Source organism: Sus scrofa, chromosome 18 (genome assembly GCF_054392235.1).
Source record: "Sus scrofa isolate SSC_HxYL_T2T_F1_AM1 chromosome 18, Sscrofa_HxYL_maternal_Yorkshire_Landrace_v2.0, whole genome shotgun sequence".
Lineage (NCBI taxonomy): Eukaryota > Metazoa > Chordata > Mammalia > Artiodactyla > Suidae > Sus > Sus scrofa.
Window position 1 is genome coordinate 31,624,697 of NC_139400.1, and position 13,312 is coordinate 31,638,008.

The 13,312-nt window shown below is 36.2% G+C and overlaps 1 protein-coding gene across 4 annotated transcripts in view; it reads right to left on the reverse strand.

Moving 5' to 3' along the window:
* The window catches only part of LOC110257598 (uncharacterized), a 755,702-nt gene that overhangs the window by 679,359 nt on the left and 63,031 nt on the right, over window positions 1-13,312 (reverse strand). The gene's annotated exons all lie outside the window — the stretch shown is intronic.

The window sequence follows — 13,312 nt, forward strand, 5'->3', positions numbered from 1 at the left end:
CTCCACCAACCTAGAATTCTCTGAAATTATCCTTCAAACGTCAAAGAGAAATAAAGACTTTTTCAAACTAAAATTGAGAGAACCTGTTGCTGGTAGACCTGCGCTGCAAGAAATGTTAAGAGAAGTTCTTCACAGAGAAGAAAAATAATACAAATCAGGAGCTTATATGTACATAAAGAAGGAAGAGCGTCAACGAAGCAATAAAAGACCAACTCCCTATAAGATCATAGTCTGAGGTAAACCCCCAGGTTTTGTTCTAGGAAAAGCTGGTTTTGCTCTCAGACTTTTTCTCTGGGTGTGCTTGCAAAACCAAAGAACAAACACTTGGAAAGTAAAATAGTTTAATCAGTCATCAGACTTTGTTGCTTTGTTTTATTTATTGTACTATTATTAGTTTTGTCTATTTGATGTTAAAACAGATTTGATGGAGTATAAATCAGGTTGGCATTTTTTACCCACAATCTTTCCCTCCTCTTCTCTCCCCATATCCTTCCTTTTCCCTCTCACTTACTCTCCCTTCTCCTGCCTCTTCCCTCTACCTTCCTCCCTCCTTCTCCTTCCCCTTCTCTCTCCTCCAATTATAGCCTCTAAATTTCTAGCTCAGTTTCTAATGGTAAAATTAATTGCATTACCAATAGATATTAAATAATGAAAACTGACCAATCAGATGTAGATATGTAATCTTGTCCAACTCTGCAAATATCTGAAGTAATTTCCTGATCCTTGCGTCATATTATTCAGATGGTTTTCAATCTTCAACACTGTTATTCTCATTTTAAGTCCCTCTTTATTACACTTCACTTGCTGTGAATATTTTATCCTATAAGTTTCTTTTTAAATCCACAGCCCTATTTCTTATTTTTAATAACACTAAATGAAGACTTTCACAACTATTTTTTATATCCTTCATTTAAGCACATGTACCTATTTTAACACATTATTATAATCTTTTATCATTCAAAAAGTTATAAGGAGCTGGGTGCTACTCAAAGCAGGTAGGCCTCTGCTGCCCCACACCCCCTAGACTGGTTTGATGGTTTAAATAAATTTAAAATACCGATACTAGAAAATAGAAGACATCACTATAAGGAGCAGTGAAGAGGATAAAACCAGACAGAGCATGTCATAATCACTTGTGATCTTTAGGGGTATTACGTCTGGGATTTACATAAGCTTAATGAAATTAAACTGGAAGTCATTTGAAGGGATGGTGCTTGTAGCGCAAAGAATGTATTCTTCATAGTGTCACAAGGGACTGCAAGTTGTATGTAATAAATGCAAAGATGACAGTTGTGGAGGATGAGGGAGGACAGGATGGGCACCTATACTGTAAAAGCTGAACTAGGTAATCTTTGACCCTCACCTCTCTGGGCTCTAGTAATCCTGTATTTAATGTCTCCCAAGAACAAAAAGCTAGTTCCCTATAAAGATGTCCTTGACAAAACACAATCATAATGCCCCTAAAATTTCACACCCCTTTCTGTCAATTTTGACTGGGAAAGTAGAGGAAAGGCTGGAAACAAAATTAAAATAATAAAGAAAAATAATGCCACCACTTAGCGTGAAAAGAAGGGATGAAGGCTGGGGTGTATTTGCATATATACTGAAAGATCTTTTCGTGATTGCATGCCATTGTTTTCTCCGGTGATTATTGAGAACAAAATCTAAGAAATTCCTCTGTGTATTATAAACTTGAAGAGCTTCAGAATCATTGATTTAGTCCAATGTTAAAAGGCCAATTTAAAATATTTGTTATTATTTGATTTGGCATCATAACATTACTTCTAGACATAGCCAAATATGTTGCTGGTTCAGAAAAGGAATCTGGGAATCAACGGCTATTCATCACCAAGACGGATTACTATGGCTATATTTACAGAGTCAGTGATGAATGAGGAAGAAGGAGTTTCAATGACAAGTATTCACATAGAATTCTTATTTGCCCAGTTTGGAAACAGATTGCAGCTACTTCTACTCATCTCCTGGTCTCTTCATTTCATCTGTCCTTTTACCTATAATTTTTTCTTAGCCCTACCTAAGGATATTCAGTTACCTCCTATTTCTAGTTTTTTCACCCCAAACTTACTTTCGTTTTCTGTCTCACTCGTTCATAGCTGCAGGATCTAGCAGGCAACATTACGAAACTGGATCTTCCTGGGGCCAGAAAGTCCCCTCCATGGCAAGGCTGTCCATTTCCTTGGTGCCTATGTATTTGCATAAGATTTTTTTTAAACCATTTCTCTAAATACTATCTCTGGCTTTTATAAGTTTCTCCACTGCAAAGAGGTTCATGACAGCAACCTCTGGCTTCCAGTTTCCCCATATCCCCAGCTTTATACTTGCTGTTTCTTACACTTCACTCCTAAATTCACCATAAGGACTTTTAAAATGAAGTAATACTATTTTGTTATTGTTTTAAAAACGATTTAAGGAGTTCCCGTCGTGGCTCAGTGGTAGCAAACCTAACTAGGATCCAGGAGGACACAGGTTCAATCTCTGGGTTCGCTCAGAGAGTCAAAGATCCAGCCGAGAGCTGTGGTGTAGGTCGCAGATGTGGTTTGGATCCCATGTGGCTGTGGCTGTGGTGTAAGCCATCAGCTGTAGCTCCGATTCAACCCCTAGCCTGAGAACTTCTATATGCCACAGGTGTGGCTGTAAAAAGAAAAAAAAAAAAAAAAAAGTTTTAAATAAGACACACTTCAAAAATATTGTCCATTTATCTCATAATAATTCACTTAAGAAACATGTGAAGTAGTAACTTCTAAAATTAAGTTAGCAACAAAAAAGACAAAAGACAAAAAAAAATAAAATAAAATAAAATAAAATTAAGTTAGCTAAGTATATAGGTCAAGTTCCATATAAATAAGCAAAACAGTCTGCTGTAACGTTTCAGTGAGAATGTAATAAATGGCTACACAATACTTAAAGTGAAATTATCTTCTACACATGTATTTCAGTGAATATATTTTAATGGGCGTATTTAAATGAAAATGTTGTTAATAGTGAGGGCTGACCCTGGCAAAAACTTTTACATGAAAAGCACCTCCTTGCAATGGTAGCTGCTTAAGGACTGATCCAAGGATTTCTAGAAACAAAGCATCTTCTCATATTGAAGGCCCATAGTATGCCTTGCCCCAGCTCCAGGACTCTTAGCAGAGTCTCTTTCCAGACTTACCCTCCTTACTCTACTCATGCTTCCAACCCCCTTTTGCTTTTGACTAGGACTCTTCTCCCAACTATCCCTGCCCCCACCACCATATTCAGCCCTGGTTTTTCCTAATTGAGTTTCCTAGATGTGTAATGTAAAACTTATGATAGAGCTGGCACTATTCTAGTGTATATGTTCTGTTTTCAGTGGAAACCATCATTCCTTCATATTTTCAAAATACACTGAATGTATGCATATGCCTCCTATATTGTTTGCATGTTTGGAGATAAAATTACTAATCATGCACACAAGATTACAGCTTATGGTAGAGTATAGATTGTTCATATTTGTGTCAGTTATAAGAGATCAGTGAAAAGTTTTTCTCAGTAAGAAGTAAGTTTAGTTCATTTTCTAATAAAACTTTATTAAAGCTATATTATAAAAGAGAAGCCATTTATTAACTCCTGCAATAAACTTTTTTTTTTCCTTGTCTTTTGAGGGCTGCACCTGGGGCATATGGAGGTTTCCAGGCTAGGGGTCTAATTGGAGCTGTAGCCGCCAGGCTACGCCACAGCCGCAGCAACGCGGGATCCAAGCCACGTCTTCGACTTATACCACAGCTCACCGCAACACCGGATCTTTAACCCACTGAGCGAGACCAGGAATTAAACCTGCAACCTCGTGGTTCCCAGTCGGATTCTTTTCCGCTGCACCATGACAGGAACTCCAGCTCCTGCCATAAACTTTTAATGCCTCTAGCAGTATGTAAGAATTACAGTGAGAATGGATTCCTCAAATGTAGGATGTATTCAGAAAGAAGGGGAGTCTCCATTATGGCTGGAGTTCCCATCGTGGCTCAATGGAAATGAATCTGACTAACATCCTGAGGACAGGTTCGATTCTTGGCCTGGCTCAGTGGGTTAAGGAAATGACGTTGCCGTGAGCTGTGATGTAGGTCGAAGATGTGGCTTGGATCTGGGTGTAGACCAGCAGATACAGCTCTGATTCGAACCCTAGCTTGGGAACCTCCAAATACCTTGGGTGCAACCCTAAAAAGGCAAAAAAAAAAGAAGAAGAAGGAAATGGTGTAAAAGATAGTGGGAAGAAGAGTCTTCTCTTTAATGATTATTTCTTACTAAAAAAGGCAGGAAGTAGTCACAGTTAAAAAAAGAGCCATTTCCTCTCATTTGGGGATCAAAAACCATGCAGTTTAAATCTAAAGATATGTTCTCATAGAATGCAATGAGGAGTAAAGGAGTAAAGAAGAATTTTAACAGGGTGGAAGAATATTCTAGGAAGGAAAGGAAAGCTGAGTTCTCCACATGAAGCACTGCGTAGGACCAGACCCTGTCCTAAGAACTCCAACCTCACCAATAGTTTCCAAGTCATGCTCCCAAAAAACCCAGTCTGAACTGATGATCAAGGGATTGTTATTTTGTTCATTTCATAGAACCACAAGAGTAGGGTTTGGTTTTAAACTAGGATTTAATTTAAGATTTAGTTTGAGATAGAAGAAAATATTAGAATTGAATTTATAAATGTAGACATATTATTATTCTTGGAAATCTGACTTTACCGAGCAAGTAACAGCCATCAGACTTTTGACCTCTATTTTACATTGATTATACCCCAGGCCAATGTAATTCTTAAAAATTACCTGTCTTCCCCAGAAATGCAGATTCAAGATCTACTATTTTCATTATGGCACCCCTAATTTCTGACTTTGATCTAAAAAAATGAACAACTGGGAGTTCCTGTGGTGGCACAGCAGAAACAAATCTGACTAGGAACCGTGAGGTTGTGGGTTCAATCCCTGACCTCGGTCAGTGGGTTAAGGATCCAGCATTGCTGTGAGCTGTGGCGTAAGTCAGCAGCTGTAGCTCCGATTCGACCCCTAGCCTGGGAACTTCCATATGCCATGGGTATGGCCCTAAAAAGCAAAAAATATAAAATTAAATTAAAATTATAAAATGAGCAATTAATACTTAAATGTATGGATACAATATCACCAAGCTTCAACTTATGGCCTGAAGCTTAGAGCCAGGAAGTAACTAAGAGTATTTAACAGAATAAGAACTTTACTATGGCTTAGAAAGAATCAAGAATTTAATCAAAATTTTGTGCTGGCTTTCCTTACTATTTATATACATGGAAATAAAAGAAAGTAAATACAAATGTCCAATGAATCGACTGTCTTTTATTCTTTTGCTATAAGAAATTTGCTTTTAGAGCTACACTGTAAATTTCAGAGTTACCCTTTAACAAATGAATTTACCTTAACCTAGTAAAGATGGCATGTGGGAACACTGCTCTCTGTACAATATCTAACACTCACTACCTCTGTACATACACATCCTGCGGTGGCTTGCTCAAACCTCAGTTACATAATGCTTGAAATTAGAGTGAATCGTGAGATTTGGCAAAATAATTAAACCTATATAGATATCTGCAAATGACCAAAAGTGTATTCCTATCCTGGTTTGCCAACTGTTTACAGTGATCAATTACCATTTAGGGCCACTGTGTATATCCACAGAATTTTAGAGTTTAGACAATGAAATAGAGATGCCAAGATACTAAACTGCTTTCCTCAAAATTCCATTTCCCCTATTTTAAACAAAAGCACCAATCTTTGTGACTTGTAATAAAATATTTCTTAGCAATGTTTTCCATCATCTTACAAAAAACTTTAAATTTTAATATCATTGTTTATATGCTTACTAAAATAACTTAAATTTTAATAAGACAAAGCAAAGAATACAGAAACATTCTTTGCCTAAATCCACAGAACTAAGTGTCTTTAAGGAAAATACAAAGTTTCGTTCTGAAAAACCTGTATTTTTTAATGCCTTTTACTAATTTATTAGTCACCCCAATTCTTTTAAAATATGTTAATTTTGCAAATTTCATCCAGGAAAAAAATGCTATCCATTACTTCTGATTTTTTAATTAATACTACATTTTTAAGTATTAGAAAACCTGTTGCAATATCATATGTGAAGTTTCCATTCAAAATAATTCAGATTTTAAAAATTATTATATTGTTTCATTAGTTGATAATCAGAAATTTTTTTCTTACAAATCTTTATATTAAGCCCAATAAAAAAATCTTCCTTATTAGAGACTATCAAAATTTATTTAAAATGGCAAAGAAAAATTAGTAAAACCTCATTTGCTAATGAACTACTAGTGACCTTTCTAAAAATCCCCTTTTCAATATTTTACATTAATGATATCTGAAAAAAATTTGTTATAAAAATTCAAGCCTTATTATCTGTGTTTCCAGATTCTTTAAAATTTGTTCCCAATTATATGAAGTGCTCTAATGTAGTACAATGGGATTTAATATGAAATAATTATATTAAATTTGAGGAACTAGCCTCAAATTCCTAATGATTATATAAAATGATAATATAGATCATGTGATTGATAAAATAAAAATATTCATTACTCTATTTGACTCTGCTTAAAGCACCAAATAACAAAACACTCCTATTTTAATAGTTCATAATGGTAACCCAAAATCTAGGACTAACAGTGAGTTGTAGAGGTGTGCACTAGGTCAGCATAATGGCTGGACTCCACACTCACGGGTCAGTTACCTGTCTTATTGGTCTGTGCTCATGGATATTATTTTGAATATCATCCCTGAATATAACTGTACCTCCTCTAAGTCAATCTTAGCATAATGTTGGTTTAAGAACAAACAGAAAGACAAATAAGCTTAAACCCACCAGTCTGACAGCCAAAATGCATTAAAAGTCATCTTAATTACAATCTCTAGTGATGCTATTAGTCATCCATCAAAATACTTACTCATCAGATAAGCTGCTCCCAAACCTCTCTGCTGCTGTCTCCCTAGCCTCCAGACTACCCATATATTCTCACTCTTCCCTGTCCCTGCATGTATTCTTTCTCCACTCCTGCCCACTGCATCTGACTTGCAGAGAATCTCTTCTTAATGTCATCAATGGAGTCTTTTGAGGCTTAGAATCCATGCCAGCATTTTTCCACTCTCCTTGAAAGGACCACTTGGTTACCCGGCATTTACTTACCTGTGCTGTTCCAGATATGATCATGTTGTCTCCTCTTACCTATTATCTAAGCTAACAACAAAACTCAAGGAATCAGGGAAGCAAATACAGAAATTTTCCGGAATGAGGAGATGAAAATTTTAAATACGTGTTACATTTTGCTACCCTCACTCAAATATAAATCACTACTTAACATAATAGTTCATACAGTTTCTATAAGACCATTAACAGTGTGTTATTAAATAACTGGCTTATTTTTAAACTGTTCCATTTGCTCTTCAGAACAAAGCTTACTTCATTTTATTTTTTCCCTTGATATCAAATACACAGTTTAGTGGAGCTTTTCCCCTGTAAGCATTTGCTACACATTTCTTTATAATTTGTATATGATGCCCCCACCCTTCTGGCATGAGGCAAGTGGGCTTTTCTGCCTCTTCTCCCTTCTTCAGAACACCTTGGGCATTGGGAGAGTGGAGGAGCGAAGTATAATACCTGCCTTACTGACTGAATTGTAAACAACATTCTCCTGACAGGTTTCAGTCTGAATATCCCACTTCTGTAACTGCAAAGAATGTTGACCCTGCACCAAGAGTCTCCCATGATGAATGAAAATCTCAGTATAACAGACTAAAAGTAAGAGTCATCACTAAGGCAGCTTCTCCACTGGAATAGCACTCCCTAAACATCTGGCCAGAAAGCTGGCTCAGAACTGGCTCAGAGGAAGTCCTGTTACTGACATTTCTTAAAATAGCTATTCTACAGGCAGCATCCCTCAGGGACATCACCACATACTGACCCTCCTGCTCCTGCTTAGCTTAGCCTGACAGGTTCGGTATTTCAGTCACACTGCCTTTACTGAGAAAAAAAAAAATCCTGCCGCCTTTCTCTTAACATATTAAGAGTGTGGAAACAGACTTCTGTCACCTCTTCTCAGAAGTTCAAGATGAAGTTACTCTTTCAACAAGTCAGTGATGACTGGTTGGCTTTTGCCAGGTTTTTAGCTGCCAATCATAACAAAAAAATATTTCAAAGGGATATTTATTCCTTCTCACTCCAAATCAGGTAAGGGGTCAATGTTCTTACTTTCAATTTAATTATGTCGACCATGCATATAAAGCCTTTATTACTTTGTGGCTCATTTTTTCTGGAAGTTTAATCCTCATCTCCCTTCGTTATGACCCTCTATCACAACTTAGACTCACTCCCTTACATCCTTACATCTTAACACTTACACATGAAATACTCAATATCCCAGAACCTCAGTTTATTTCTCTTCTTCATTTTCAAGAAAAACGCATCATATAAACAAGATGATGTTTAAACCATTTCCGTTCACTAAGAATAATATGATGATAACTCATGTACTTAACCTCTAGGTTAACAAAAATTTAAAGCTCAGTGTGTACTTGTTCCCACCACATTCCCTCAGCAGCACCCCACACCACCCTTGTACCTGTGATTTCTATTTTTTTTGTTATAATACTTCAGAATAATTATCAAACCAACTTATTATTTAACTCTCATTCTTTTTTTTTTTTCCAGGACCACACCTGCAGCACATGGAAGTTCCCAGGCTAGGAGTCAAATCGGAGTTGCAGCTGCCAGCCTAAGCCACAGCCACAGCAACACCAGAATCAAGCTGTATCAGTGACCTATACCACAGCTCACAGCAACACCAAATCCTTTAACCTACTGAGTGAGGCCAAGGATCTCACCCGAATCCTCATGGATACTGGTCAGGATCTTAACTTGCTGAGCCATAATGAGAATTCCTAACTTTCCTTCTTTCTTAAACTTTAAAGACACAAAATTATACTACATGTATTCTTATGTGAATATGTCTTTTATACAAGCAATTTATGGGATAGGTCCAAATTAAAATCTCGAAATCTTCACATGATAGCTGTGTTGGCAGTTTTTCACTTGTGTCATTATTGTAAAGCGCTCAACTGTATGACTACACCACAACTGAATGATCTGTTCTAGCTTTGGTGTAGGAATGGTCAAAGGAAAATATCCTAAACAAATGAATTAAAACAAAAAGATTTTCTTAAAGTACAATATCCCCAACTAACTTTAAAAGTCATGATTGAAGAAAAACTATATTCAAGAAATATGGTTGAGATACAATTAAGGATATCTTTGAGAAATTAGGGGAAAAGAAAGATGGCAAATAGAATAGCAAATTTATCAGTTCAGGATATACAATGTCTGAATGAGTATAGTTTCAGAAAGAGAGAACAGAAAAAATAGGAAGAGTACATTATTAAGAAAACAGTTCCAGAAAGATTCTAGAAGGATATATGAAGGATATGAGATTTCTAATTAGAAAAATCACTAAATGTCCAGTAAAAGAGATGAAAAAATATTCATGGTGAAGAATATTGTTTTGAAAGTTCAAGAGAGATATGCCATGGGATTCTTCAATAGCCAGACTAAAAGCAAGACAACAGAGCATGATTTCAATCATTTAAAGAAAATAATTTTCGATTTAGAATTCTAAGCTGCACCATGCTCTCAATCTAGTGTGACGGTAGAATACATACATTTTGAAACATGTATTTCTTACGTTTTCAAAAGATTTACTTTCCCTGGGCTTAGGAAGTTCTTAAAGGATATATTTCAGTGACATGAAGAAGTAAACCAAGAAAAGATCCAGAACACCAGGAATGCCAGATGGGAGAAAAGAAAACAAAATCCCAGGGTGATGAGAAAAGGGAGATTCAAGGATATAACCTGACATATTGAGGAGAAATTATAATTCTGGGAAAGAGCTCAGAGATTATTAAGCAACATGTACATTGAAAGTTATTCAAAGAAAAAAAGAGACAATTGCTGAACTCAAGGAAAACAAACAGCTATAAAAAAACACAATGTTAAGAACTCTGATGTGACTCACCCCTATAAGACATAAATTCTACCTACTTGCTGCTCTCACACAACTCTAATTTCCTAACTACACCTGTGCTTTTGGCTTGTTTATGGCTTCTCCAAAAGAAGACTAAAAACAGACTGTGCAAATTTTAAACTCCAATAGCATTTAATTCTATGCTAGAATCTGCCTTATTAAAATAGACTTTCACAAACTCTATTTTTCCACATAGTCTAATAAACAGCACCTATCTGGCATGTGTATAAGATGTCAATATCAGTATCTTTTTCTTCTCATTACAGTATATCCAACAATGATGGGGAAAACTTTTTAAAAATGTTGGCAATAAGATAGATGAGACGTAGTCAATTCTGTACAATTTATCCTTTTCTAAACTAATATCATGTTCATACTTCTTATCAAGTTGTGTTTCTTTCCTGTTTGACCCACTTTATAAAGCTTTACATGAAATGAGATTGATTGAATGCTAGAAATAACTGTGTTGTTTTAATATGTCCTGAGTAAAATATATAGAGAAAAATTCCTTTTGATGTCTTTGAGTATTAAAAATAGACAATTACAGGTAATAGATAATCATTGCTGGTACCAATCTGCAATATATGAGAGAGGCAAACTTCTTGATTTTACAAATTGAAATGACAGGCAAACTGCTGAAAACTAGAGAAAAAATATTACAATAAGCAGCCAATATGACATGGATGTCAAGGGAAACAGTGCCTAACAGAAAGTTTATATCTGTACAAAATGACCTATTTCATATAAAATAAAATTAAGTTACTGCAAGAGAGGAGTGTCACGCAATATCAAATGCCTATTCATCCTATGCAACCTGCTTTCGCTTTGAGTTTCTCTGAGTGATTTCTTATTAGAGAAACTGCAGTTCACAGTCACAGACATTTAAGTACATGTGTTATACAAAGAATATGTGTAATTCTTCACTGTGATATTTAAGTGCTACATTTTTTTTGTACTGAAGATAATATTTAAAAGGTAGAATGTGAAAGAATGACTTCTAAATAAATACTTCATGTTTTAACAGTTGTGAATGGTGTGAACCTTTATATTTCTTCATCAGTTCAATCACAGAAATTCCAGATTAGCATTTGGTTGTAGATCATTTAAATCTGTTCCCTTTATTGAGAAGTAACTTTCCTGGAGTTCTCTGACAGCTCAGTTTCCCGGTGGATCAGTTCCTGGTGATCAAGCATTGCCTCTGTTGCGGCTTGGGTTCCATCCCTGACCCTGGAACTTCCACATGCCATGGGAATGGGGAAGAAAAAAGTAACCTTCCCATTTGTTTCTGTAATTTTGTTACTATAATCTATGGATTTCCTCTATGATAATTCTGAATTTACTGAATTATTTCAGTTGTTTTGCTTTGTTTTGTTTTGTCTTTTTGTCTTTTCTAGAGCCGCACCCATGGCATATGGAGGTTCCAGGCTAGGGGTCTAATCGGAGCTGTAGCTGCTAGCCTACGCCACAGCCACAGCAGCTCAGGATTTGAGCTGCATCTGCAACCTACACCATAGCTCAGGGCAACGCCGGATCCTTAACCCACTGGGCAAGGCCAGGGATCAAACCCACAACCTCATGGTTCCTAGTCGGATTCATTAACTGCTGAGCCACGATGGGAACTCCTACTGAATTATTTAAATTACAGCTGATTGTTAGAGTATTTAATTTCATGCCTCTATCACTTTGTGATCTTTCTACTGCCAGAAATGCCTCATCCCAGATCTCTGGCTCCAAATCTGACCTATCTATCCCCTAGTAAAATGTCAGTTTCTCTACAAAATTGCCTCTGACCCCTCAGCTGGAAGGAATCTCTCCCAGTACCTACAATCCTGTGGCAGGGCAGCTATGTCTCCACAAGGCAGAACTCATCACCAGACAGTCACTTGTCTGTTTCAGAACCCCTCTTTGAAGAAGCTTTAGCTATTTGCATATTTAAGCAAAAAAAAAAAAATTTATGGCACAAGTAAATTAATGACATGTGCTTAAGAAGATCTCTAGAAAAACATGAACCTGAACAGTCTACACAATGTTGGATCCTGACCATGGAAAGCAGTGGCCAAAAATAAATAAGAGCATTTATTGTTTGTAGACTTTTTGATGATGGCCATTCTGGCCAGTGTAAGGTGGTACCTCATAGTGGTTTTGAATTGCATTTCTCTAATAATGAGTGATGTTGAACATCTTTTCATGTGTTTCTCGGCCATCTGTATATCTTCTTTGGAGAACTGTCTGTTTAGATCTTCTGCCCATTTTTTGATGGGGCTGTTTGTTTTTTTGGTATGGAGCTGCAGAAGGTGTTTATAAGTTTTGGAGATCAATCCCTTGTCAGTTGATTCATTTGCAAATATTTTCTCCCATTACGTGGATTGTCTTTTCATTTTGTTTAGGGTTTCCTTTGCTGTGCAGAAACTTTTGTTTAATTAAGTCCCATTTGTTTATTTTTGTTTTTATCGTCATTACTCTAGGAGGTGGATCTGAGAATATATTGCTGTGGTTTATGTCAGAGAGTATTTGGCCTATGTTTTCCTCTAACAGTTTTATAGTGTCTGGTCTTATATCTAGGTCTTTAATCCATCTGGAGTTGCTTTTTATATATGGTGTTAGGGAGTGTTCTAATTTCATTCTTTTCTATGTGGCTGTCCAGTTTTCCCAGCACCATTTATTAAAGAGACTGTCTTTTTTTCCATTGTATATTCTTGCCTCCTTTGTCATAGATTAGTTGACTATAGGTGAGTGTGTTCAATTCTGAGCTTTCTATCCTATTCCACTGATCTACATTTCTGTCTTTGTGCCAGTACTATATGGTTTTGATGACTCTAGCTTTGTAGTAGAATCTGAAGTCAGGGAGCCTGATTCCTCCAGCTCCATTTTTTCTTTCTCAGGATGTCTTTGGCTATTTGGGGTCTTTTGTGCTTCTAAACAAACTCTAAGATATTTTGTTTTAGTTCTGTGAAAAATGTCCTTGGTACTTTGATAGGGATTGCACTGAATCTGTAGATTGCCTTAAGTAGTATAGTCATTTTGATAATATTGATTCTTCCAATCCAAGAGCATGGTATGCCTTTCTATCTGTTTGTTTTCTTTGATTTCTTTTATCAGCGTTTTATAGTTTTCAGAGTACAGGTCTTTTATCTCTTTAGGTAGGTTTATTCTTAAGCATTTTATTTTTTTGATGTGAAGGTAAATGGGATTGCTTCCTAATTTCTCTTTCTAATCTTCTAT